The sequence below is a fragment of the Filicampus tigris genome, chromosome 18 (genome assembly GCF_054856515.1).
Source record: "Filicampus tigris isolate MCC_2025a chromosome 18, RoL_Ftig_1.0, whole genome shotgun sequence".
Classification (NCBI taxonomy): domain Eukaryota; kingdom Metazoa; phylum Chordata; class Actinopteri; order Syngnathiformes; family Syngnathidae; genus Filicampus; species Filicampus tigris.
This window is the reverse complement of record NC_141234.1, coordinates 6,195,855-6,218,650: the sequence shown is the minus strand read 5'-3', so window position 1 is coordinate 6,218,650 and position 22,796 is coordinate 6,195,855. Positions and strand designations below refer to the sequence as shown.

At 43.4% G+C, this 22,796-nt stretch overlaps 1 long non-coding RNA gene across 29 annotated transcripts in view; it reads left to right on the top strand.

Annotated features, from left to right (window-relative positions):
- Positions 1–4,613: 4,613 nt before the first annotated feature.
- LOC147132192 (uncharacterized) overlaps positions 4,614–22,796 on the top strand; it is a 133,604-nt gene continuing 115,421 nt past the window's right edge. For 4 of the 29 annotated variants that reach the window (XR_015082133.1, XR_015082132.1, XR_015082130.1 and 1 more), the window contains exons 1-5: positions 4,614–4,751; positions 5,655–5,691; positions 11,656–12,003; positions 13,569–13,659; positions 15,235–15,409. This is a non-coding gene — a long non-coding RNA (uncharacterized LOC147132192). The other 25 variants (XR_015082139.1, XR_015082138.1, XR_015082135.1 and 22 more) reach the window with 23 other exon arrangements.

Here is a 22,796-nt window from a genome sequence, read left to right as displayed (position 1 = left end):
AACTGTTGCCAAGGTTACCAAATGTGGTTCCTTCTCAGCTAAGCAGTTAAAGTCAAGATTTAAAGTTCACTTTGAAACATTTGGCATCTTCAGATTTAGTTTCTGCGTGTGTCTGACCACCGTGAGACCCCCAGACTGCAGCTCGACGCCCACGCGAAGCCTCATTTAGTTACTCGCAAAAAGGAAAACATTTCAACTTTGTTTTCAGTTTCACTCCACAACTCTTCTCCTCTCTTGTCTTGTGCTCGCTGCTTCCATTGTTATCTCCGTTCGGGTGCCTCACCTCTCATTAGCCTCTCTCCCGGCTGACTGCGGGCACCTGTTCCCGGGTCCCTGTGCTTGTGTGTAAATCAGTTCTCATGTTAATTCAAAGCCTTGGGGGAGGAGGTGGACTTCAACAGAGGAGACGTGGTGATAGACCGTGGCTCTTGACCATCCAGGCTGATGATTCTGCGACCCATCCCCCACCTTGCCTCCTCTGTCTCCTAGCTTGGCCTTTTATCGCTCCATGTTCTTCCCTTTGGCTTTTCGCTTTCATTTTGTTTCACGCTGCCCTTCTCCTCTCCCCCGTTCTCCCAGCAAGGCCCAGGGCGTGTTCTCGTTCCGGATGAGAGCTAAAAAGAGTTGTGACATGGTAGCGCTTGCGTGTTTCTGCAAATCTCCACAGGCAAATTGGTACCTCTCAGGTCGACCAGTCAAACAGAACAAGGACCGTTTTGTTGATTTATTTGGTATTGAAAAGGACATTTCCTTTTGAGATCAACAATATTTTTTTGCAGAATAATTATTATATTCACCATCATAATACTTTATTTCAAACGCCTGCAGGCACTGTTTTAAAATAACATTTGAACATTCCTAATTGTCTTCCAAGTGTAAGCCTCAGTTACCCATTCCAAAATGTAGACTTTCAAAACAATAAAACACGCTCGCATGAGGAGGGATAATTATAAAGGAATATTCGGGCCACAGTAAAAAGAAGAAGAAACAAACTACAGGATTAAAATCTTAATCTATAAAGAATGAAGTTGTCTATATTTATATATTTTTTACAATTTAATATGGAGTATTACAAGAATGAAATTGTATATTTTCCACAAAATACTTTTTCAACGTGACTTTACGAAATAAAAAATCTGAATATTTTGAGTTAGATCAAAAAAATGTATCTCAAAAATATCTGTTTTTTTCTTTCAAATATACAGTGCGGCATTAGTCTCATCATATTATGATTTTAATCTAAAAAAATATACAATCCACATTATTTGTATTATAAATGCACCCAACACTTAAGTATAAAAACAAATCGCCCAAAAAAAGTCAAATAAAATGTTATAATACATACAAAAACGACCTTGTGATCCCAAACATGGCAGCTAGCCAATCAGTGGATAGCTAGCTAAAGTATCACTCTACATTTTCACTCAGCAATCCTTCAGAAGTGCGCAAATCCATGACAGAAAAATGTCATCGAAATCCCTGTCACCTCATCATTAAGTTGTCATGGAGCGTTGCCGTTTCAGAAGCCTATTTAGAGACCAATCTGTCAAAAATAACTGTTGAACGAACGCATCTCAAGTGAGCTTGTAGGCAGGCGCTGAAAAAATTACTGCGTAAATGTCACATGCATTACAGGAAATCGGGTTCTCATTTCCAGTATTTTTTTTTTCAGTTTTACTCTTATTGAAGTGTTATGTATTTTAGTTACTTCAAGCCTTGCCTGTGCAATTAAAGGTTTTATGATGGCACATGACCAATTTATTTCCAATACTTCCGATGGGATTAGCTTTTTCCTTATACAAACAAACAAATGTTTTGATATAGCCAAGCATTCAGGTTGTGACTACAACGCACATAATAATCTAATCGTGTTCATTTTACGTCGCTTGCATGCCAACACGAATAATGAACTAATTAGCATTTAAAGGCACATCACAACATTACCACGGGACCCTCTGGAGCGCGCAACCTTGACGGCTTGGCAATTTTTAGAAGAAAGCGGCTCCTGTGAGAGCACTTGTGCTCTTTTGTGTTATTCTCAGTAACTGGGACACCAGTTGAACTTTTTATTTATATACACACACACTCACGGCACTCATTAGGATGCACTCATGTCATATTTGTATCAGGTGCTTGTCACATTCACAATCCAGTTAGATCTACAAATAATGCTGCTCACTCTTGATTGACAGTATTTGATATCATTTCTACAAAGAAATCCTCCGGCTTTGTTAAGTGCACGAGAAGAGGTGAGATTTGTGGCATAACAACTTCAACACATGCTCACAATGTCTTGAGCATCTGACAGTTCCTGGCCGAGGAAAACATCGCTATGCTGGAGCTACCTCCCTGCTCACCTGACATGGCTTTGTGTGTGTATTCAGGCAGCCATCAAGGCGACTCATTTTGAAGACATGGACGTAATCGGGATAGCCTTGATGGTGGAGGACCCTTCCAGGAATTCATGAGGATGTAGCAGAGAGGAGGAATTAGGAAAGTGAGTTTGACTGATTACATACAAGGGAAAATTTGAGCAGTTTGGATTTGAAATTTTTCTGACACGCCAATTCTTGCTCACATGATCTAAAATCTTAGCAAGATGTATAGAAATGAAACAAGTTCAATGCTAGTGAAAAGTTGACATTTTTCGGAACATTTTGTGTCGGCTATATTTAATATCTTCATTGTGGTTGTGTGCGCTATTTGCATCTGCACAGGGAGGCATGTTGTGTATTACTATTGAAGCGTATGATTTGGGAGGAATAGCCTGTTGACACTTTGCGTTTGAATGAGTAGAACAAGTTTGGATGTAACTCCATTGTTGGCTGCTGTTATCTGTGGGATCTCGATTTCTCCGTCTTTTTGTCGCAGATGTCGGCTTACGACGGGGCGTGGCGGCCTCGTGAAAGCCCTGATGCTTCCTTCTACAAATCTGCAGCAAAGTAGATCAAGAAGCAACCGAACGCCTCCCATCCGGAGATGGCGGCAGCAGGAGTAGAAAGCGACACACAAGGTAGGGAAGCCGCACCGTAGATGTAGAGGCGATGTGTGTTGTCGCTTCCTCCCCACAATCTGCCCCACGTGTGGCCTTCAAGTCAGGCAGGCTCAGCCGGAGCGACCAGCTGCTGGGCGTCAACGTGCATGCGACCGCGCAGCCACGAGTGGCGGCCAGCTGGTCACCGGGGACATCATTAGGCACAAGCTGGAATAAAATGGAAGGAGGCAAAGAGAAGGAAATTATAATGGAATCTATTATGGTCACATTTTAAAAAAGAGGCTCCTTCTCTTCTTGTTTGCTTGATCATCTGTGTGTGTGTGTGTGTGTGTGTGTGTGTGTGTGTGTGTGTGCGTGTGTGTGTGTGTGTGTGTGTGTGTGTGTGTGTCTGGCATGGGTTTTTAACCAACAGAGTGAGAACATTTCTGGGGAGTGAGGACATTTTTGTCAGTCTTCACTTTGTTATAGTCTAAAACACCTTCAAAGGCTAAAAAAGGTACTGTACCCTGTGATTAATCTCAAAGGTCCCAAGAAAGGGCTCCTGTTGAGAATTTTTCGTCAGAATTTCACACTTTTTGCTCTCGACTCCACAGAGGCGAAACTCACCTTTTTAAAGCCAACGTTGAAAATGGGCGCACTCCCTGGAAGGTAATTTCACCTTTTAAACCCCACATTGACTTCTGAATTTTATAACCATTCTTAAAAATCAGGAGCCAAACCTTCCTTTGGACAATGGACATCTTTAAAATCAGAAGTCACACATTCTGCCAGCTGAATTTTTCTGACAGCTGAATTTTTCAAATGCACTGCAGCTGTCAGCGCGGCTGAGTGGATTGTAGCCCTGACTTGGGACATGGAGGAGCTGAATTTTGGGACAGCTGTTAAAAATTGTGAACGCTTGGAGGTCAAGCGCCTTTGAAACCGTAGCCCCCCACTGTTAGTCTATTTCTACTAGACTTACGGTTTTTTGTACAAAAAATGGACATGTATTACATGCGTCACGACTCAGTCATTTATGAATATTTTTTTTACTTTCAACCACTCAAAATGTTCAATGGGACCTTAGCTATCCATACATATATAGTTTTAATTTTTTTCATTTTTGATGCCCTCTATGGACAATAATAGCAGTGTTATGCTAATAACAAACCTAACTATGCTGCATATTTATATAAAAAAAATCTAATTCAAATATTTCATATGACATAAAATAAATAAATAAATAAACCATAACAAAAGATTTCTTTTTTTTTACTCAATTTTAAAGCCAACCTTTAAAATGGACACACCCTGGAAACTATATTCACTTTTTAAACCCCACATTGAAACGGAATTTTTGAAAACCCGACATCACTGGTTCTTACATTTAAATTTTGACTCAATCAATTTTGGGTTCAATTCCAGTGTTGGGACAGGCTCCGTTGTTATGTTTTTTACTCAGTTTTAAAGCCGCTCTGAAAATTGGCACACACCCTGGAAGCTAAAATCACCTTTTAAACCCTTCATTGACTCTGACTAATACAAACTGTCACTCGTCCTAATTCTGTATTGTCATTGGGCAATGTCAAATTTAGCCAATGTGAATTACTTTTGAGATCATGGGGCGGGACTTGTTCCAACTGTTGCTACCTACCTACTCGCCAGAGAAGTGAGAAGGTTTGTACCGGAGGCGACCTGTGTTGTACAATATTTCGATCTTTTTGTACATAAACTACCCGTTTCCACTGGATGTTTGTACTCACTGGATGCCTTTGAGGTAATTACTCTTGTCTGGTTATGTTAAAAATAAACTATTTACTGTTCGTTTGGTTTATATTAGCATTGTAGCTATTGGCGATTAGCAATTAGCCCAGCTCCTACTGTGACGTTAGTCGGCTTTAGATTAGAATATTAACGAGTTGGGAGACATTTTCCCGCTCGAGATAGAAGTGAGACTGTTTGAGCACACACCGAAAGGGGAGCTGTTTCATCGATTAGTTCAAGGTTTTTGTACATAAAATCGGCACAAAGTACCCGTTTTCGCTGGATGTTTCTACTCAGTGGATGCCTTTGAGGTAATTACAGTTGTGTGGTTATGTTAAAAATGAACTATTACTGTTGGTTTAGTTTATATTAGCATTGGCGCCTAACAATTAGCCTAACTCCTACTGTGACGTTAGTTAGCTTTAGCTTAGAATATTAACGAGTTGGGAGACATCTTGCCGCTCGTTCTAAACAAAATACTATATAGACTTGTGCGCTCAGTACAGTCCTCTTCATTCAGTAGCAGTCGTGGACATTTGTGAACAGTCAGGAGAACACTGCTGGACGTCAGGAGAGCCTGTTTTTTGCTACTATCTTGGACTTTGGACTAATTCCTCGTGCGTTTCTCACATTCTCCGTTTGTGCTGTTTAAACTGGTGTCGGTTAGCGAGGTGTTCGACCTCGAGCCACGGTAGGTAAAACAAGCCTTATAAACTTTCTTTTTTTGTCATGTTGGTCAGCTTGCCATGGCTGTCAGCTAAGTAAGCAAAAAAGAAAAAAAAAAGTGAAGCGCAGCCCCTCATCTCTGCCTCTTTTAGATGATACACTCTTATCCAATACTCTTTTATTGGATACGCTATTTGCTAATCTTTTCCATGCTCACTTCTTAAGTCTCTTTTCTTTTCTTGCCCCTCAGTAGAATTCTACACCCATCTCCGTCTCTCACTGGAACTGTGAGTACGCATTCCATACAATTTGTGCATAAAGAGCATCAGGCCTGCCACGTGCGTTGGACTGTGGTACTAGTACGTATCCAATTTTATGTGCAGTAGGGTAGTCGGGATTCGGGGGTTATCACTCCATTTTGTTTGCATATGGCCAGATTTTTGTAAAAGCACCTTTTGTAATTTAATCCTTCCAACTCTCACACCTATGTTAGACCCCTCCTCCTTGCCATTTTGAGGAGGGGTTGTAACACCATACTTAGGGATGACTAATTGTTGTATTGGGCATTTAATAATTCAGGGATTAGGTGCTTTGAGAATAGTCATTTGAGTAAATTTCAATCAATCACACACACTCACAATCACACCTAGCGGCAATTTAGAGTGTCCAATCAACTTACCATGCATGTTTTTGGAATATGGGGGGAAACCGGAGTACCCGGAGAAAACCCACGCAGGCACGGGGAGAACATGCAAACTCCACACAGGGAGGCCAGAGCGGGGGTCGAGTCTCAATTGTTACGTTTTTCACTAAACTTTAAAGCCGCTCTTAAATGGGTACATTCCCTGGAAGACAAAATCAGCTTTCAAACCCCACATTGAAACATTTTTTTTTTTTTAATCTGACTTCACAAGTTCTTACATGTACATTTTTATTCAATTTTATCACAATTGTTAAAAAAACATCACGCTGCATGGATGCCAAACCCTCCTTTGGAGAACCGATGCTTGAAAAACCTAGGTCACACATCCTGACAGCTGAATTTTTCAACTGAATTTTGAGACAACCGTCAAAAATTGTGACCGCTTGAATGTTAATCGCCTATGAATCCCTAAACGCCCCTTTGAAGGACTGACTGATGATGCATTGCAGCTGTCAATGTGGTTGAGAGGATTCTACCCCTGACTTTGCTCGTGGAGGACCTGGGTTCAATTCTAGTCCTGGGACAGGCTCAGTTCTTCAGGTTTTAACTCGACTTTAAAGCCGCTCTTAAATGGGCATACTCCCTCAAAGGTAAAATCACCATTTAAACCCCACAGCGAAACTCAGATTTTTTAAAAACCCAACGTCACAGGTTCTTACATGTAAATTTTTACTTTGGACAGCCGAAGATTGAAAACACATCCTGACAGCTGAATTTTTCAACTGAATTTTGGGACAGCCACTGCTTGCATGTCAATCGCCTATGAATCCCTAAACGCCCCTTTGAAGGACTGATTGATGATGCACTGCAGGTGGCTACGTGGCTGAGTGGATTTTACGCCTGACTTTGGATGTGGAGGAGCTAGTTTCAATTCCAGTGCTGACATCTTGGACCATTTGGGGCCCCCAGAAGCGTTGCTTCAGTAACTGGAGAGTTCAATTCACTCCAGGATGAGAAGCTAACTTAGGGGAGTGTCGTCATTGCAGGACTTGACAGCGGACGGAATCTGGGACAATGAGCCGATCCTTGAGGCCCGAGCCAGGATCTGGTTGCTGTCGTTGGGCCTCCACAACTGCCCACTCAATGTCCCACACAGCCGCACTGTTGAAGCATGAAGAGGGTAGAATGGTCTCGGGATCTTGCTTGTCCTGAAGATGGATCATGCATACGAGAGTGAGCATCAGGTTTAACATTATGGGCGCCTGGATCGTAGGATAGAGAGAAATTGAAGCACCCTGGGAACAAGGCCCAACGAGCCTGCCGGGAATTCAGATTGCAGATACATGAGGTTTTTGTGATCTTAGCTCCTTACAGCCAATGTCTCCACTTCTGAAGAGCAGCCACTACAGCCAACAATTCAGTTACCAACATTATAGTTTCGCTCTGCGGGGGACAATTTGCATGAAAAGAATGCACAAGGATGAACCTTTGATCTCTGGAACTTCTCTGGGAGAGCACGGCCCCAACCCCGAAGTTAAAAGCATCCACTTAGATGACGAACTGGAGAGAAGGATCAGGATGGGTATGGGCCGGGGCAAATGTGAACAGTTGTTTGAGATGTTTGAAAGCAGCATCAGCTTTGGGGTTCCATGCGAAAGGAGAGGCTGTCGAGGCGAGTTGGGTAAGGTATGCGGTGACCTTGCTATAGTCACGAATTAACCTCCTGTAGAAGTTCGCAAAGCCCAGGAACAGCTGGAGCTTATACATGAAGCAGGGACTTTCCAATTTGCCTCCACCTTGGCAGGATCTGGCCTAATATGACCCTGGTCGAGTAGGTAGCCAAGAAAACTAATAAAGGGTCCCCCAAACACACAAGAGTTTGGGAAGATGGCACAGTTATACGGTCAGTGAGGGGGAAAGAAAAGCCCCTGAGACTTACTAAACACCTCCCCCAAGATGTGATTTTCAGGGGGAGTCAAAGAAAGATTGGGAGGAGGAACGTGAGGAGGATGATGGGATGTTGGAGACGCAGAACGCAAACAATTAGCATGACAAAAGGTACTCCAACTAACTATGGACAAGGAAACCCTGTCTATGTGCGGGGTATGTAGTCTTAACCTGGGTAGTCCAAGTACTACAGGGGAAGAAGGAGAAGGGATGACCAAAAACCTGAAGTGCTCCTGATGGTTACCCGAAATCGTGAGAGAGAGTGAAACAGCCTGGTGTGTAACAGTCTTTAGGGGGCTTCCATTCATGGCACTGACTGGTAAGGTCTGAAATGCACAACAATTTAACCTGAGCAAAAAACTCTTTGTCAATAAAATTGTCATCTGCCCCTGAATCCACCATCACCTGAAGGGAGACCAAGTTGTCGGGGGAGGAGATAGTGGCAGTCAAGTTAATCCGATCAGAAGATTCACAAGAGGTCTTTGTGTCACCAACCCTAATCCTCCATTCTGTGGAGGCAAAAGGACTCTTGAGTAGGAGTGACCACTGGTTGATGAAGTTCCTGGACCTTCCACAATAGATGCAAAGACTATGCGTAATCCACCGGGTGGGTTACTCCAGGGAGTTTCTGCCAAGTTGCATGGATTCTTCCCCGACGGATACGGACAACCACACATCTCAGCCGCCTCATCCAGCGCAAATCCAATGTAAGCCCCATGATTTCTACGACAGCGACACAGCTGACCCAACTTTGGCGGAAGTTCTGGACGTAGTTAAAAACCTGGAAAACAAAGCGGCCGGTGAGGACTGTCTTCCCGCTGAAATGTTCAAAAATGGTACTGACACGCTCCCGCCAGCTCTACACAGAATTTTCAGCCGCGTGTGGGAGTCTGAAACCCTTCAAGACTGGAGCGATGCCGCCCTGCTTCAGTTTTTCAAGAAAGGTGACAAACGATGCTGCAGCAACTACCGAGGTAATAGTTTTATTGACATTGCCTCAAAAGTCTTCAATACTATCCTGCTGAACTGGTTTCAATGCCAAGAGACATGCACATTAAACCATATCAATGTGGCTTCCGACCTGCTCGTGGGTGGACTGACCAAATCTTCACTTTCCGCCGCGTATTTGAGAACTGTTGTTGCTACCAGCAAAAGACCATTGTCTGCTTCATCGACTTTGCAGCGGCCTTTGATTCCGTTGACCGCAGAGCACTTTGGCAGATCATGCATGCAAATGGCATCACACTGATGCTGCTGAATCTGATTAAAGCCTATTACCTCTCCACCCACACTAAAGTTAGCACCTATGGTCAGGAATCCCATCTCTTCGACATCCGGTCTGGAATTCGACAAGGCTGCGTTCTATCACTGATGTTGTTCAGTTACGCCATTGATTGGATAATCTCCGCCGCATTGGCAAATTTTCCCGGTGTCACGGTGGGGTCCAATTTTCAACTAACGGACCTCGGCTATGCCGATGACATGGCCATTCTTGGAGACGACTTTGACCAAATCCAACAGGACGTAAACGCGATGCAGTCCACTGCCGCAAAGGTCGGTACGAAGATTAACGCTCAGAAAACAAAGCTACTGACTCTGAGATTCCTTCCAGTCGAAAAAAAAACCCAAACCATAACTCTCAACGGGGAAACCCTCGAGGAGGTTGACCGGTTCAAATACCTTGGCTCCATAATCACTGCAACTGGCCAAGGGAAAGAACATATCCATATCCGCATCAACAGCACTCGCCTTGTCTTCAAACTCCTTCTCTCCCGTCTTTGGTACCGGCATGAAATCACATTTGGAACGAAGATCAGAATCTATCAAGCCGTTGTCCGCACCATCCTCCTGTATGGTTGTGTAACGTGGCCTGTGTGGGTCTCTGACCAGTGCAAATTTAAGGTGTTTAATGTCTACGCCGCATCCTCCGGGTTCGCTGGCAACAGTTCATCTCCAACGCTGTGGTCTGAACGCTCTGCAAAACGACTTCACTCACCCAAGCCATCCTCACGAGGCGCCTACGATGGTTTGGCCATGCCCTTTGTCGACAACCGGGTGATTTCATCCGCGAAGCCATCGACCCAGGCCCGCTGCAGGGCTGGAAGACAGCTGAAGACCTGGATCAAGACGGTGAAACAAGATGCCGAGCTGATTCTGAGTACTCACCTCTATGGTCTACGTCGCTGGAACCGTGAATGCCTCACACTCATGGTTACTGCGGCATTGGGTCAGCTGAAAGCCAATAGCCAAAACAAGAAAAGAACGCTCCTCAGGACCATAACCCTCCCAGTCTACTACATACTGAAAACCCCGACCTCGGTGACGTACATCGAAAATATTGCGAACATTGTATGCACGTCAATGTCTAGTGGCCATGGAGGGAGCTTGGAAGGAGGACTGAGGGGGCAAGAGGAGAGATCGGCTTTAGGAGAGAGGCGTGAAAATGGGGTGGACTTGCAGGGCGGCTGGGAGCTTTAGGCAGACAGCGGCTGGGCTAATGAACCTCTCAAAGTCAAAGGACCCAATGAACCTTGGGGCTGTCTTACGGGAATCGGTCTGAAAGGCAAGATAGGCAAACCATTTGACTCCGGCGATAGTCTGGGAATAAGACCGATGTCTATCGGCCAGTTGAGAGTTGTGCTGGGCTGTGTGTGACAGGGCAGCTCTGGCATGTCTCCAGATGGCATGACAGTGACGGAGGTTCGCACGGACAGAGGGAACAGCGACCCCTTGCTCCTGGCAAGGGAATAGTGGGATGCTAATAGCCACAAGCCACCATGAATGGACACATGCCCATGGATGGGGAAGTCAGGGAATTGTGGGAATACTCGACCCATGGAAGTTGTAGGCTCTATGGGGCTGGATGGCGGGCCGACACAGATCTAAAGGCTGACTGCAGGTCCTGATCGACTCTTTCTGACTGTCCATTGGTCTGCAGATGATAACCCGAAGACAGGTTACAGGATGACCCCAGAGCACTACAGAAAGTATGCAATATTTGGGACGTGAACGTTTGACCCTCGTCATAAACAATGTCAATGGAGATGCCATGAAGCTTGAAGACGTGGCTCACTAAGATGTTCGCAGTCTCAAGGGCGGAGGGAAGTTTGGGTAATGGAATCAAGTGAACCTTCTTGAAGAATCGGTCAACCACGGTCAATTTTCATCAGGGTTCGTGAGTCGGGGAGAGGACCCACGTGCAGAAATGGAGAAGAGGCGGTTGCATGAGCAAATGTTTATTGTAGTGCTCTTGATGATGGGGGCTCGTGTGGAAACTGGTGGCAGCGATGCAAGCAGGATGGGAGGCAGGCGACCAGAGTTGGTCGAGGCACAGCAAAGGGTGACCTAGAAGATGATGAAGACGTAAACTTGGTGAGTACTGTACTTTCGTAATCTATTCGCTACAAGACAAGGGAGCTAGAAAGTACAAACTCGACTTGGAGCGTTGACGATCTGGTAAGTGGTCTGCATCTCAGAACCTCTAAAATAGGAGCCGCCTTCATTAGGGGGAATGGATCTCAGCAGCTGCCAATCCCAACGCACCTGATCGTAAATGCACTGACAAACACACACCCACCCACACACACACGCACGCACACACACACACACTTCAACGCGCTGAGGCAGCGGCCCTGACAATGTGACTGTGTTTCCATCGAAGGGAGGCAGACCAGAGACGAAATCGATTGACCTCGTTAGACCAGGGATGGCTGGGGAAGGGCAGAGGTTGCAGGAGATCCTTGGGGCGATGGTGAGAGGACTTCCCTCAAGAGCAGACGACGCAAGCGGCAAGAAACTCCCTGACATCTTGGACCATTCGGGGCCACCAGGAGCATTGCCTCAGGAACTTCGAGAATTCGGTTCACCCCAGGAGCCGAGCTGATTCTGGGTCCTCACTACTGCGGCATTGGATCGTCCGGCATGGTCAGTCTCAATTTGAGACTCAGAATTCAACTCAACGGATGGAGCCAGCTAATCCATGGTGATATCCGAAACAAGACAAGACAAGGTTGTTCTCGGGACCATAACCCTCCCAGTCTACTAAATACTGAAAACCTAGACCTTGGTGACGTACATCAAAAATCTTGCGACCCTTTTAAAACCAACATCACAGGTTCTTCTACTTAAATTTTTACTCAATTTTATCACCCTGCATGGACGCAAAACCCTCCTTTGGACAACTGATATTTGAAAACCGCAATTGTGATGACGGTCTTTTTGGGGTGCAAGTATTATACTGCCCCCTGGTGGCCAAGGCGTGGACACCTAAAGGAGCAGCATAATGAATTCATGAAATTTGGAAGTGTAAATTGTTTAATTCTTTTTTTATTCATTCTATTTGTAATTTTTTTTGAAAGGCCAATACTGTACACTGCTCTTTGTCTTTATTAAAAACACTTTAAGCGGCTGGAACAAGAGGAATTTTTTTCATTTCAATGGCAAAAAAAATTAGCCCAGAACTGGGTTTTTGAACACAGAACCTCAGAACCTCGAAGAAGAGGAAAATTACAAAGTTCTATTGGTAATAATGTAGATTCCAGACTTTTTCTCCCGCGTTGAGATCCGATGGCATGTGTTCGGTCTCCATATGTGCGCACACGAGTTACGTGGTGCACCATTCAAGTAAAAAAGGCGCTTTTAAGCAAACCAGCAGCCTGTTAATTTAGTCGGCGAAAGATTCTCTCTCGAATTTTGAGCTTCTGCGTCACCGCACTCGACCTAGTCTGCGATGCCCTGCCCCGAGGCCGTGAATGAAATAAAATAAAAGTGGAGCACACATGATCACATTTTAAAAGGCTATATAAAAGAAAAGAGAAAAGTTTGAACCATCACAGGCACTGGTGCATTCATGCCTTTGCATGGAACAAATTAGGCTTTGTGTTGTAACACTGCAGCGAGAATGGAAAATACTTAATAAACCAACGCCGACATGTGCATAAATAAATAGATAATAAATAATTTTAATTTTAAGATTTTAATCAATGTTTCTCCGTCAATAACTGTGAAAGCTTCTTTTAGAAATTGCATGAATGTTCTGAGATGGTGCCAAGGAATGCCAAGTAAACAAAGAGGCCTATAGCTGTGCGTCATACACAAGTGTCTCATAGTAATCCCCTGTCACCATGTAAATCACAAATCGCTGACATCAGACACTTGTTGCTTTAAACCATGTGATGGCATCTTTTTTCCCTTTATGTGATCTTGAATGTTCTAGTCCTATTTCAAAAATATGTCTATATCATTTTAGATGAGCAGGATAAATAGTATATAATGATGGGTAAAGTTGTTTCGGTCATCTCTTGTCTGATTTTGTGACCAGTGTATACTTCCAGCCAGGGGTCGATATTCAAACCCGCGGCCATTAACCACTACCCCAGTATGCTGCCTTCTTTCATTTAATCACTGTGCAGTTTTATCCAACACAATAAGAAAAGAGATTTTGATGAAACGAGCTGCAGATTTGGTTTTAAAGAGATCAGAAATTGCAATTACTGTGTATTAAACACAATGACATTTTTGTTTAAATTAACTTGATTTAGTTGCTTATATTTAATAATGAAAATTGTTTTGCAGTTGCATGAAGGGAGGAGCTAAGTGGCTGCACACAAGGAGCTGATTGGCTCTTAGGCTCACACTGAAGGAGTTGATTGGCTAATACCAGCAGGTAAGATGAATACAATACAATAAAATGTTATTTATATAGCAAATTTCATAACAGCTAGGGCTGTAACAAAGCATTTTACAATACAATAAATAAAACAAAAACAAAAGGCTGTGGTACATGTAGTAATAAATATAGACATAGTTAATATATAAAATATAAATAAAATATAAATAATTAAAGCCAATTGATTGACATAAAACACGATATACAATTGACACCGGAAAAGAGCCGAAAAATTCAGGTCTGATCAAAAGCCAGAGAAAAGAAATGTGTCTTCAATGGGGTTTTAAAAATGGACAGAGAGGGGGCTTGCCTAACAACCAATGGGAGGTCATTCCAGAGGGAAGGACCAGCGACAGAAAAGGCTTGATCCCCTCTGAGGCTCCGCTTGGTCCTCGGCACCTCGAGCAGCGCCTGGTCCGCAGACCTGAGGATGTGGGAAGGTGCATAGGAGCTCGGAGAGGTACGCTGGGGCGAGGCCATTTAATGATTTAAAAACAAATAGGAGAATCTTAAATTGAACCCTGAAATGCACATTATGCGCTTGATCTTCCCAGCTCCAGTCAGAATTTTTGCATTGTTTATGAAAATTGTTAAAAATGTCATTTTAATGTCCAAATTTCTGTGTGTTTTAGTTTTATTATTCATCGGCTAACTTCTCTTTATATTCGCAAGGCCTTCAAGCAGAAGTCAACCCAAACATTTTTTTCCAACATATGATCTATGCAGGCCCACTAGTGGAAATACGACTTTCTGATTAATATTGCGTTTGTGGAATTTAAGTTAAGCAGAAAAATATACCCGTTTTTAGCCACCTCAGGTGGCGGCCATTTTGTCACTTATATCGACTGACTATGACACAAAGTTGCTCAGGGCTCAGATAACGACCAATCACGGCTCACTTGTTTTCTGAAGCTGAGCCATGATTGGTGGTTATCTGAACCCCGAGCAACTTTGATGTCATCTTCAGTCGACAGAAGTGACAAAATGGCTGCCCCCTGAGCGAGCTAAAAACAGGTGGATTTCTCATATACCATAAACGCAATCTTAACCAGAAGGTCCTGTTTCAACTAGTGGGCCTGCATAGAACATATTATAGAAAAAAATATGTTTGTGTTGACATCCCCTTTCAGGAGTTCTAAAATGTTGCCTAAAACATCTGTTGTACAAGTAATATATACCGTATTTTCGGGACTAAAAACTGCAACTTTTTTCATAGGTTTTGAACAATGCGGCTTATAGTCTGGTGCAGCTATTCTGTGGATTGTTCTTCCACCTGTAGTGGCGGTCTAACCGGAATTACAATGCAATACAATACCACTGAATGGTGTACAATTTCCATTAATAGGATGTGGTGACTGTAGGTGGAGGAGTTCAACAGGGGATATGTACAAGATTATGAATTACATGACAAACTAGAATGGCAGCGGCACGTTAAAGGCTGTGTATTTGTCGAATGAAAAACATGTTAAAATGCAAGAAAATGTTGGGGCTTTACAAGGATGAATAAGACAGTGAAGCCAGAGACCAATATCTTGCAAAAACAGACATTATACATGTTTTGGATCCCTACAGAATGCCCAATGCTGAGTGGAGCTACAAACCGGACCTACTTCCTCCTTTGTGTGTGCCGGATATTTCCGCGAACCTTGTACCGCGTACTTCTAATGTACAATTTACCAACGGGTAGGTGCAGGACCTGCAGATGATGAAGGCGGCAAACAACAACGACACCGTCATTCGGACGAAGGTACGTGCTGCGTTTTTGCTTTTGAACAGTTTACTTGAGCTCCACAAACGAACATACTTATTTCCTGTTTAACAGTTTATGTGATCATTCCTTCTTTCCTTTTACCTCACTCGCTGAGTGCATGCCAAGCAGGATACCTATAAAAACTCAGTCCGTTGTAAAATTTTCTTCCTTTGCAATTGTGGGTCTCATTGCTGCACCACCTAACAGCAACGGTTGACCATGTTTATATATTTTGGCCGTCTAAATCAAGCGAGAAACACAGCAAGTTCGTCTTGCGTGTAACAACAGTCACGTCTCCTCCAGTGCACTCCCAATGTGACGCGCCTTGCACGGTACCTATTTTTCAACATAGATAGGTTCGGCTTTTATATGTTTTTTTTTTCATTTTTTATTTAAAAATAGAGTGGGTGCGGCTTATATAAAGGTGCGCATAATAGTCGGTAAAATACGGTACTTGAAACTGGGATGAATTAATTCACATTACATTTCTTCCGATGGAGAAAAATATATGGAAATGACAACAACTTGCAAGTCACGCAGTGTGGCAGAACATATTGTTGTACTACAAAGTGTGTCCTCAAAAGTGTGACACACTAGCTTGAAGTAGAGAGAGGTGCTTTAGATGCACATATCTAATATATGGCTGCTGTAACACAAAGAATTAAGGCACCAACAACACGGCCAAGCGATTCAATATGTAGAGCAGGCTGGACTTACAGCGCTGCTATTGATCTCAATGGTTGGCGGCTTGCATAATTCACGCGGGGCCCATTTTCTAGCCAGCCCTAAGGTCTTATCAGTGAATAAGGTTCTGAAAACAGCAGTAAATAATCGAGTTCAGCAACAACAAACCCTGCATACATTACCTTTTTCGGTTAGAGAAAGGAATGTATTTTGTATATCGCATCTAACTCAAGAGATTCACTTATACTGTTTATAAATTACTTGGTTGTGTTACTTCGCACTTGACGAGTGAATAGACATTACAACTACTTGTAAACAAACGATAAAAAGATACATTTCCCTGATATATTCCGATTATTAAGTTTTTCAAGAGAATGCAACACCACGTGGTTGCCATGTAGACTAGACTCCCTTTCTGTGTCAGTGCCTCTCATATGGAACAGCAACACTGAAAAAGTCAGAAAAAAAAATCCCGTCTTTTAAAGGCAGTGTAAAAGCAGCTATTGATGGCGAACAATGGCTGACGGGCTGTTTAATTTAACTCCCACTCCCATCGCGGCCACGAGCGGCAGGACGCAGCCTTTCAGCATCATTACACACACTGATGGAAGTGGATGTAATAAATTCATCCCACGCCGAGCCTTTCCCTCTTTCGCCTGCCGTCTCCCGCTCTGAATTATAACTCGCACCATTCCCCTCATTCTCTCTTTTTTTTTTTTTTTTTTTTACCTGCCTCACTGAGTCTGCCGCCCTCCCTGGGAAAACGCCCACCTGCCGTCGCTCCACTCGAGTCGTGAGTGGGAGCAGAGCTGAGATGCCAGCCCAACTCTTGATGCCTCCCACAGTCTTCGCCCTCGACTTCTCATTTGCAACTTCTCCATCAGGCGACAAAAGTGCTTGGCAAAGATTGAAGTTTCTCTTCGCACTTGGCAGCGCGAGTCCTCTCTGAGTTATCGCTTGCTTTCTTTTTTAACAACTGCAATACTCCCTGGAATGGAACTCAGTAGCAGGGGCTTTCACCAAGGCTGAACAATCCTAATTTGGGTCAGGACTAAATTGCATACCTAATTGTCTGAAATTTGCTTGAAAGATTCTTGTGATATTTCTTAAATTGTAACGTTAGATCCATCTATCGTGTAGCTATCGTATCTGGCTCGCTATGTTTCTTTGTTGTTCTTAGGTTTTATAAACGTGGATTACAAATGAATGACAATGGAAAAAAACAAGTCCAAGGGCGATAAAAGTTGACAACCACCATCCTAAAGTGCCGCTGTCACACAAAATTAAGAATACTGGGTGATGTTCCACATCAAATAGAAAAGAAGCTACAAGTATGTTGTAGCTTCACGCCTTCACTTTGATACAAATACCAGAAAAGCATAAAGGGTGCATTATTTTCTCCACTTTTGCACGCATTGAATTTTTCCAGAACACGTCATGTCATGGCTTCATGTCTCACGGCTGTGGTTTTACGTGTAAATCTCCCCAACGCGCAAGTTGGAGTCCGAGCTGGCCTGCGCCCTGTAGACAAGCCACTATAATGGCGTATTGATGTGGCAGAGGGGCGGGTGAGAAAAGTGCCAGTAATTAGATTTGGTTCCTGCTCTCTCTGCATCACTCTGATATGCAACATTTCTAATGAGAGTCTCTCAAAGTAATAATTACCTTTTGTATCACGAGCACCCATGAAACAAAGGCGTTCTCAGCAGGAAACTGCAACAAGCTGACCTCGGAGAACTGGCATTTTACGTGGCTGCGTAATTAGGTGTCATTACATACAAAGCGTCAGATCGCTCTGATTACAGGTTAAATAATCATGCCAGTAAACGGCGCCAAATTTGGTTATTTTCCTTGTTGCAAGGAGCAGGGGCAGTCCATCTTCATAATGTGATTTGTTGGGTCAAATATGATCACATTGCCCAGTTGGAAGTTGTTTGAAAAGCTGAATGTTATAGATCAACAGGCATTTACTCTATCGACTATACCTTTCATACAGAATCCAACAAATACTGCTGAATTTGTCACAGAGCAATACGGCATTCCACAGTTGTATAATTAGATGCGTGGCCACTTCAGCGTCTGGTGGCACAAATGTATCGTACTGTATTTCATACAGGGGTTCCATATGACTGTGAAGCGCTCTCTGGAAAATTACAAAAACGTATCCCCCTGACGGTGACCCTGACCGTCAACATGAAAGTCATTGTATCAAAAAGTCCCATGCCCGAAACTGAACAGAAAGTCAGCCAATTTGGTTTGCAGCAGCCATTTTGTGCACACTTTGATGAACTCCCACTAGGGAATTCCTCCAAATGAGCCCCAATCAGACGCAAGTATCCTAGACAGATGGGCAAAGATGCCATCTGATGTGGGTGGAGCACAACATCAAAGTTTGATGATAATTTTGTGGATTCATCATCAAAAAGGGTGTGCCAAGGCCTGCAACTGTCACAGCCATGTTAACAGCCTGATGGCAGGGGGGAAAAACGACCAAAGGAGGCGTTGAAAGTGTTTTATGAATGGCACAAGCCGGACACAGTGTGCTGCTTTGGTGTGAGGTAATCCACTTTCCCTCTGCTGTCACTGGTCCGCTGATGAATCGTTGTAATAGTGAACACAGTGGAGCATTCAGCAACCTGGCCATGCTCCCTCTGCTTGCCCACCCTGTGTTTATCATCCGTCGTCTGGACATGCTTCTCCTAACCTGAATTCCCTCTCTGAACCAGGCGTTTTTTCTGCCATTAGAAATATTTTTTGAACTGATGAACGTTTTGAACCCATTTTTCAGTGTCATACTTGTTCACTTCATTAGCCACTAATGAGATCCCGAGGATAATATATTTGTCCTTCACAGCATGTAAAGACGTAATGACGTATCCTAGTCTAATTTTTGTATCACAACCCTAACTATTTAAGCGGGCGTGTGTAGACTTTTCATAATCACTGCCATAATGTCAAAGCTATCTGTACCAACGAGTTTATCGTCACATGAAGTTTAGGTAATATTGAACCTGGTATTAGTTAGCTATGCTGTATTGTTAATGTCCTATAGCCGATCTGCCTTTGTGGGCTTTTACAGTCGTCTTTGGGTTGCAAAGCCTTTGGGTTGCTGTTCTCTTTTTGCCATTTTCCCCAACAACAATAATCCTTGAATCTGAATTGAATAATCTTTTTAGTTACCACCATAATACTTGTTTCATCAGATGCACGCCGCATCCTATGAACACTGGGAGGTTTCCAGGTTGGCGCGCACTACACAAAGAACAGGTTTCTTTTGAAACAAAGCAAATGGCACGCTATCCTGAAAATGACAATTCTCAACTCTAAAACAGGCAAAACATTTCAAGTTGCGTCGTTCAAGTCAAGTCGAGTCTTTCTGAAGTTTTAGCCAAGTTCTACAATTGGCTGACACGAGTCAAGTCACGTGACTCATGACACTCATCTCTGGACCTACCTTCAGGCATTAATATTTGCTAAAATGTTCACGAAAAATGGGAAAACAATGTACACATAGAGTGCACATTACAAGGCAATAAAACCTGTTGACATAAAACAGATCCTCATTTTTGAAGCTGTTTGAATACTTAAATGTAATTTTGTTGAAATGGAAAAACAAAGGTAATCTGGCACCTTTAGCCTTTTTCAGACCCTCTTTTGCACGTGTCAGGCAGTTCTGATGCCAATCCTGATTCAGTGAAGCAGCAAAACAACTTTTCACACTTTGGCTCCCACGAAACAACCACAGTCTCACACACACCTACACCCACGCACACACGCGCGCACGCACACACACACACACGATTCGTGTTCCGTATTCCTTCACATGACTTTTGCAGATAAGCCCCATATTCTCTCCACGCCTGATTGGGCTCAGTCACAGCGCTGCATGCTAATGACAGCTTATAGGCATCCAATATGGATGGAAACTATAGGAAAGCCATGTGGGAAATTCCTTGTTTTCAGCAATTTCTGAAACCACTCAAATGGTCAAAGAGTGGAAATGAATCGTTGTTAAATAATAAGTAGACTTTTCCATAATATTCTCAGAATATTAATGATTGTAAGTTTTTCCAGGTATAGGAGTGCTGTATAGCAAACACGAGTTGAAACATTCAGAGTGACATTTCCTCGTTGGTGGCGGCGCAATAAAGCCCCTCTGCTTTTCATTGCCTCGTAAATCCTAATATAATTTCTAAATGAACCGCCGCCTCTCCTGTCGCTGCTACTGCTCCGACTGTAGACGCGTTTATCTGCCGGTGCCCTCGAGACAGTGCCACGCTGCCATCGGGACGTGTTTCAAACTGGGAGTGGGATGGCTGCTAAATGTATCTGTAGCTGTGAGAGTGGGACACGGCCTGCCTCGGGATGTGATTTGACACCCAGTTTGATCACTCTTAATACCATTGATCTGTTCACCATGAACACAAGTGATCATTGATTTTTGCGCACGCTGAATTTGAACTGTTGTCACCTCGGGGTAACACGACTCAGTACTGAAGGTTGGAGATAGTTTGTTCCTTGGCGTATACATGAAAGCCCTTTGCTACATGCCTTTTTGTCTGACTCGGTGGGTGTTTTGCAGCTAATTGGTTGGCACCATCCTCAGTCAAAATGCAGTGGAACCTCAATTGAAAAATGCCTGAAAAGCTCCTCACTTTTAGAGTTTCAACCTCAGGAAAAAGTACGGCTTTAATCTCTTTACACATTAGTCATATGAAAATGTCACATCATGGCAGCATACAATGCATCCTCTGGACATTCCTCTGTATATCCTTGAGTTACGAAATCCCCAATTCCTCTTGATTTTGCATTATTAGCATGCGCATAAGCCATTACCACTGTGTGTGGTTCAACAAGGTAAAAGGACTTCAAGTACCCAGTCTGTAGAACTGTGCTACTTAAATGCATCATTTACAATTTCCCCTCACTTAGAGACGCAGTTATCGTCGTATTTCGCTCAAGGTTCAATCATTAAATCGAATCTGAGCGTTAGGAGGCTAATCAGGACTTCATCTTGTTGAAATAATGTTTTGTACCATTGTGATAGCAGAGATTCGTGTCTGCGGCTTTGTATGTGTGGGGGGGTCTGCCAGCAAGACACTAGATTTGCAGCGGAAATATGCCGTGGCAAATCCTCACAAGTGACATCAAGGTCCTGCGCATCAGCGAAAGATGGACTTAGTGGGGATGGACTGGAAGAGTGTAGGCGCAGCAGATTTTGATGATAGTGCATTTGAAGATTCATAATCTTGATGGATGCAGTCAGCCTGATGGTGTCTTTGGAGCGTGGTTGAAATAGCCTTGAAGAGAAGAAAGCTTTGATGAGTGGCTTCCTAGTACTGATTGTCTAGATGACCTTGATTGAAGACAATCTATTAAGCTTGTTGTTTTTATTTTCAAATATTGTTTATGAATACACATTTCTCTGATTATCAATTGATTACTATGCCCAACCCTGATCCATTGAACAGATGTCTTACTTAAAAGAAAACAATGCGGGATTGTAATTGAAGGGACGTTTGGGCCAGTTCATTTTATATATTTTTTGATCAGGAAAATGGATAGAGTTGTCATTTTCTATTTTATCAATACATTTGGAAGAAATGAGGAAATAAGTGACTCCATGAATAACGCCTCTTGTTAATGAAGAGAATGGCCGCGCCCCCTACCGTTCTATCCTTGTTCGGTCGGAGTCAACCGATTACAATCACTGTACTTTCATTGCTTATAACGTCCAAAAACGGTGATCAATTGGCACCAAAATGTATGTGGACATCCTTACTAATGATCACTTCAACATATCAAAAGGATTAACCTCTGATTTATATGAGAATGAGGAAATGTGGAAGTGAGCAGAGCTACATAGATTTATGCTGGGACGAGCGCACACTGCTTCTTTGCTAAAAAAAAAAAAAAAAATAAAATACTGCCTCTTTGCTGATCACAGTTAGGACGGGGGAGGCATTTAACACCAGTCAGGATATTTACAGAGACTGAAGTGGAAATGAGTGGATCTGCACATTTATTTGGATGAGGTATGCCCCCAGTTTTTTCGACCGACAACACGCCTTCCAATGGAACGTAGCAGCCGAAATGGTGCATTCCAATGCGGCCACACTCGGTTGTGGAGTCGGTTGCGCACCTTTAAAACACACTTGGTGTTCGATGAGGTCTTACCTCACTCTGACGCCGCTTCACTTTCGCGGCTGCAAGCGGTGTCGGACAACGCACGCGACTGCTTGGGAGGCAACCCCGCGACATGAAGACGCAGGCTCATGATCACCTCCATACGCTGCGCGGACAGTAAGGAGCTAATGTTGTTGTGCTAACGCCTTTTGTTTTAACGGCCTGAAGCTAGTTGTTGCTATTAGCTGTACCGTTATTCTACTGTTAGCCAGGGAGAGAAGGGAGGGTGGGGAAATAAACATCCATGCTTGCCTGATTGGTTGCCCACTGCCAGTCGCCGTCTGCCTCCCAATTTGTTGTAAATCTAATCATAAAAAAATACCTTAAATCAGTCTTTTGGGGGGGCACTTTAGTACTGATGTCATTTTTACATGCAAACCTATTATATAAATGCCAATGTTAAGCTCACCCAAGTATCCCTTTAATTTTAGAGAATGTTTATTACAGTAGGTTTATTATCGCGGCTGTAGTTTTCAGTGCAAACAGTGCAAGAATATTTGAACACTTCAGTCCT